This window comes from Notothenia rossii (assembly GCF_949606895.1).
Source record: "Notothenia rossii genome assembly, chromosome: 2".
Classification (NCBI taxonomy): Eukaryota; Metazoa; Chordata; class Actinopteri; order Perciformes; family Nototheniidae; genus Notothenia; species Notothenia rossii.
The window spans coordinates 20,023,129-20,029,382 of record NC_136904.1 but is presented as its reverse complement, the minus strand read 5'-3'; the positions used below and the strand labels follow the sequence as shown (position 1 = coordinate 20,029,382).

The following is a 6,254-nucleotide window of genomic DNA, read 5'->3' as shown; positions in this document are numbered from 1 at the left end:
TTTCCAAACAGGAAATGCACGCAAATACAAAATAAAATCGTATCGTGACACTTATAATATACATAGGGCCTATAGAGATATAAAAATAGGGACACCTTGTATTGTTTACTCTCAGTACAGCACCACTTTCCGAACAGGAAATGCACGCTAATACAACATAAAATCGCACTGGCACTATACATATATATATACAGGACTGTCTCAGAAAATTAGAATATTGTGATAAAGTTGTTTATTTTCTGTAATGCAATTAAAAAAAAACAAAAATGTCATACATTCTGGATTCATTACAAATCAACTGAAATATTGCAAGCCTTTTATTATTTTAATATTGCTGATTATGGCATACAGCTTAAGAAACTCAAATATCCTATCTCTAAATATTAGAATATCATGAAAAAGTATACTAGTAGGGTGTTCAACGAATCACTTGAATCGTCTAATTAACTCGAAACACCTGCAAGGGTTTCCTGAGCCTTGAAAAACACTCAGCTTGGTTCAGTAAACTAAATCACAAGTATGGGGAAGACTGCTGATCTGACTGCTGTCCAGAGGACCGTCATTGACACCCTCCATCAGGAGGGTAAGACACAAAAAGAAATTTCTCAAAGAGCAAGCTGTTCACAGAGTGCAGTTTCAAAGCACATCCACAAAAAGTCTGTTGGAAGGGGGAAATGTGGCAGGAAACGCTGCACAACCAAGAGAGATGACCGCAGCCTTAACAGCATTGTGAAGAAGAGTCGCTTCCAGAATTTGGGGGAGCTTCAAAGACAGTGGACTGAAGCTGGAGTCCAGGTATCAAAAGTCACTGTTCACAGACGTGTCCGGGAAATGGGCTACAATAGCCGTATTCCCATGGTCAAGCCACTTCTGAACTCAAGACAACGGAAGAGGCGTCTGACTTGGGCTAAGGAAAAGAAGCACTGGACAGTTGCACAGTGGTCCAAAGTCCTCTTTTCAGACGAAAGCAAGTTTTGTATTTCATTTGGAAGTCAAGGCGCCAGAGTCTGGAGAAAGGCTGGAGAGGAGCAAAATCCAAGTTGCTTGAAATCCAGTGTGAAGTTCCCACAGTCAGCGATGGTTTGGGGAGCCATGTCAGCTGCTGGTGTTGGTCCACTGTGTTTCATCAAGCCCAGAGTAAATGCAGCTGTGTACCAAGAGATTTTAGAGCACTACATGCTTCCGTCTGCTGAAAAGCTCTATGGAGATGAGGAATTCATTTTCCAGCATGATCTGGCACCTGCCCACAGTGCCAAAACCACCAGTAACTGGTGTACTGACCATGGCATTACTGTCCTCGATTGGCCTGCAAATTCCCCTGACCTGAACCCCATAGAGAATATGTGGGGTATTGTGAAGAAGAAGCTGAAAGACACCAGACCCAACAATGCTAATGAGCTAAAGGCCGCTATTGAAGCATCCTGGGCATCCATAACACCTCAGCAATGCCACAGGCTGATTGCCTCCATGCCACGCCGCATTGATGCAGTAATCCGTGCAAAAGGATTCCCAACCAAGTACTGAGTGCATTAATGGACATTTTCAAATGTTTGATTGTGTTTTGCTGTTATAAATCTTTTTTTTTTACTTGGTCTGAGGAACTATTCTAATTTTTTGAGATAGGATTTTTGAGTTTTCTTAAGCTGTATGCCATAATCAGCAATATTAAAATAATAAAAGGCTTGCAATATTTCAGTTGATTTGTAATGAATCCAGAATGTATGACATTTTTGTTTTTTTAATTGCATTACAGAAAATAAAGAACTTTATCACAATATTCTAATTTTCTGAGACAGTCCTGTATATATATATATATATATATATATATATATATATAAAATATTTATTTATATAAATGCGACATCTTGTATTTTAGTTACACCCGCTAGACAACAGTGGAGGGTTCGAGAAACAACCGTGTTTGCCGGGTGCACCGCGGTGGAGGTGGGGAGGTTCCAGCTGGGAACCTCCGCCCCGCTGCGGGACCCGTGGGACCCCTGAGTCAGACGGTGCGTCTTGGTCACGCTTCATATCAGCCGGCCCGGGAAGGAAGAGACACCAACCGTCAGAGCACCGGCACTAGGCCGGGCCGGCGCGGAGGCCCTCCGACAGTGGGTCGCGTTTGCCATTCGATCAGTGAGAGGAGAGGAGAAAAAATGCAACAAAAAATGTCAAAATCAAACACAGGCCGTGGGGGGACACCTGATACCGGGCAGTGTCCCCGGTCAACTCCCGTTACATTACGAGAACCAGGCTGGGGGGGTCAAAAGGGCTTGACCAAGGCAGACCCAAAGTGCACGGTGGGCGGACTCATCACCTCCGTGTGATTTGAAAACTTCCATCAAACAAGTCTTTCGGGGAGCGTGGAAAACACGTCTTCATCAGAATCGTCACTTCCTGTACTGACAGTGCAGGTTTCCTGAGAGTGCAGCCTACACCAGAACTGTCCTGAGAGTGCAGGCCTGCAGGCAGACCCCTCTCGATATGTTTGGTATTTTGAGCAAAACACTTCACAGACATGTTTTGTATAGGTATGGCCCTACAATATATGTTTCCAATATAGCATAATTGGTCCACTTTAAGGAAAAAGAAGAAGGGGAAAGTACAGATGATTCTTCACAAAGTTAACAGCATATGTGCTGACCGATGTGACTTACTATATAGCGTGGCATCAAATTCCCCCATGCCTTCAGAGGGGTTAGTTATCAGTATCTGCACAGTGAGGTATCACAGAACCAATGCACACATTAATGGAGCCGCTCTGGCTTTTGATGATTTAAAACAAGTTACAGCTCTGCCATATTCTTTGTCCTTCCCTTCATCTTCAAAGGATGTAATCAGAATAAGTGAAGCATAGCAGCTGGCAGACTGAGCACACTTCACTGCACCGCACTGGCGGAATCAAATTGAAAATGCAGCCATCCTCAAAACTAGTCTCCCACTAAAGTTCCCTGTATGAATTCAAACCACCATGGATTTCCCGTATCACTGACATGTAGATGCATGGAGACCTATTCTGAGGCTGTTTACAGAGCTATTCAAGTGTAAGCATAGCTGTGAGGCTTATGTCAGTGATCTGGTTCTGGAGTCGCATCTCCTTAAAGACCAACATGGTGGGTCAAAGTCTGAAACCCAGAGCAGACGGCCCTGCCCTGCCTCTATTTAATCCCTTTATAGAAAAGGTTGTGGTTAAAATGAACAGTAACCATGAAATATGCAGACAAGGGTAATGGATGGAAGATGTGTGTTGATGGATAATATGCAAGTGACTACACTACACTAACAAAAGGCTGTCAGGATGATACAGAGCTCTATTAATTTCCCTTTCTCTAGGAGGATGGCGCTGTACCGGGGTGGATGAATATTCTAGCAGAATATTTAATAAATGATGAGGGGAGGCTGCGGTGAGAGGCTTACAACACTGAATTGTTCATCTGTTGTTTATGGGTTCCCTTTTACCCACTACTGTACAGTATGTACTCAGTCGGGTTCTCCCATGATGCTCTCCCTCCTCTTCCATCATCATCATCAACACACAAGCTGCCTCTATTTCATTCCCAAATCCTGATCTTGCACTCTTGCTTACAAAGAGCTGGGTGATGTGGACATGTATCTTTCACATTATGTCCAAATTGTGACACTTGGTTCTTTGTAACATATTTGCAAATGACATATCGTTAACTATCGTGCTCTCTGTCAAGGAGGGTACTTTTTCAGCAATTTTTTCAGCAAAAAAACTGTTTGCCTGATTTTCAGAAAACACAGGGTGGATAAACTTCTCTGTTTCACTTTCTCAAACATTGGGAGATAAAGCATTTTTGCCGTATTGAGCGGAATAATCTGAGTATTAGTTCCAGACAGGGAAAATTCACATGAACAACCCCTCAAGTCGGAAAAACAACTTCTAAATGAAATCTAAACGTCTTGTTTTGAAAGCTCTAAGCAATTCAAAACAACAGATGTTTTGTAAGTGTCCTTGTTGATTCCACTTCACTTAAAACTCATGGGTACATTAAAATCAGTGAATGATCTCCCAAATTTAAAATGAGACCATGCCAGTAGCACCTTAGTGCAGCAATGGCCTTGATGAATGTCTGAGCTCATAGAGTGCCATTCTAGTAAATAACGTGTTTTGATACTCTTTATTATCAGCTTGGTCAGCTACTTCAATAGCTGAGTGAGAGGTAAATAAACTGATGTAAGATTAAAAAAGATTGCATAGTTGTTCGTGTGGTATTTTGTTTTTAAACCAGATATTGCAAAACACAACAATGTGCCTGTTAGGGAAGTGTGATATCAATTAATAGGATCAGTGTCTGATGTGTAAAAACATTAACATAGTGTAAAGAATGCAAGTTACTTCGCCTGGAACCAAGGTAATTGGCATTGTCAACAAGCCAGCATAACCTGATAACAGAGGATCTCTGTTTCTGCAATACCCTACCATCACGATTCATATACCAAATAAAAACACAACAGATACAAGTTTCGATGCAGCCAAACAATGTAAGCTTGTCACCTAGCTAAATAAAGCTCCAGAAAAAAGGTTGAACCTTCCTTCTATATTTCTTCCACCCTTTTAGTTCTAATTCCATCTACCCTTCCCTTCCCTTCTCTGTTGTTTTCTATGCCCCAATAGCATGACTCAGAGGACAGCCAAGCAGGTGAAGGAGCTCCCTACGGCCCGGAGGCTGTCTACCTGTTCAGTGCCCAGCAACAGGTCTACAAAGAAACATTGGACAGTGGTCCCACTGTCAGTAATGTCCTGTCATTATTGTCCAGCGCATTCGTTTGAATATCTCTACATTTTGGAAGGACTTAACGATTGTTCATGGTGCATTATAAAAAATCCTCCCACACTCTTCCATATACTGTAATAACCTGCCAAAACACAGTCAAGCCAACTCACTGATATCTGTAGGTAGGCAGAGCAGCTCTACTGTTTGCTCCAGGCGATGACCTAAAACACAAGAGGAGAGAGAGCGTCAAACTGAGCATCAAACTGACAACCCACATAACACACAGTTCAGCATGACGATTGAGCTTTGATCTCCTTTTTCTGCCTGGATGTGCACAAGGTACGAGGGGTGATAATGAGAAATAGGATTGTTAGGTCACAAAACAAAAAAAGTGGGAAGTTTTCCTTCAAGTCTAAACTCTTAAAATTGCAATTGCATGATGCTCAGAAGGAAAATAGGCTGTGCAAATCCTTTATATATGTCCTGAGACAGATCCACATGCTATTCTTTACATAACAAATGTATACAAAGATAGTAAAGGACATCATATATTATAAGTAAATCATAAATGTTGAGAAAGAAAATATTAATGTCAAACCAATACTTGCACAGTATGTCTATATCACTTATGCAAATAACAATTACTTGGACATTTGACCTGCTCTAATCAGCATCTACTGTAGGTGTCACTTAATGAGCATGTACTTGTGGCAGAGCTGATGAGGGATGTACTTCAGATCTCACTTAAAACTAAACTCAGTGCTTCTTTCTTCTATTATATTTTTATGAAAGGGATTTTTCGAGCCGTGTCTAAAACAGAGGTATTGTTATATAATAACTGGCCAGTAACAAGATAAACCATCCAGTCTATGAGATGAACTTAAAACATTGGGTCAGCTATTTTCACACCAAACTCTGACAGCAGGGCTTCACCATCTGCCACTAAGTCAAGGCCACATGTCACATCCTCACAGCCCCCTGTGACATCTCCAAGTCACTGTCCCCACTCAGCAGTTGGATCAGATTAAGCACAAAACACACCAGCAGCATACACACTGTCGGTTTCAGCTACATTGCTCTTTTACAACAGCCAGCAAGAGAGGTATTGCGTGATGTGAACAGAACATGGTCAACAACTACACAGGTGGAAGATGTGATGATGCTTTTCTGCATGTCTTTTTCCCTGGACAGATAGCATATTACCCAGAATATTAAAATAACAGGAGACAATCAGGATGAAAATAATACACACATATGTATGTATGTAAACATATTAACTATATGCTTTTTGTATCGCTTTCAAATCTACTCATTTGTTCTAAAACATTGTAAAACTAAAAAATAGGCCAACACACACATTATGTTGGACGACATTGTCTTTACTTTTCATTCAACTCAATGAAGGCTTACCCCACTTTCATTCAAACATCAATTTGCTTGACTCCAACATATACCCTTTTTCGAAGCATAACCCTGACCTAAATTTAACTAACTCTTAACTACTCACAAGATCAT

At 41.3% G+C, this 6,254-nt stretch overlaps 1 protein-coding gene across 1 annotated transcript in view; it reads right to left on the bottom strand.

Moving 5' to 3' along the window:
• The window catches only part of apba2b (amyloid beta (A4) precursor protein-binding, family A, member 2b), a 66,569-nt gene that overhangs the window by 44,502 nt on the left and 15,813 nt on the right, over positions 1 to 6,254 (bottom strand). The window contains exon 2 of the mRNA XM_079664558.1: positions 4,910 to 4,960. The gene's annotated coding sequence lies outside the window, so the exon portion shown is untranslated. The remainder of the gene's footprint in view (positions 1 to 4,909; positions 4,961 to 6,254) is intronic.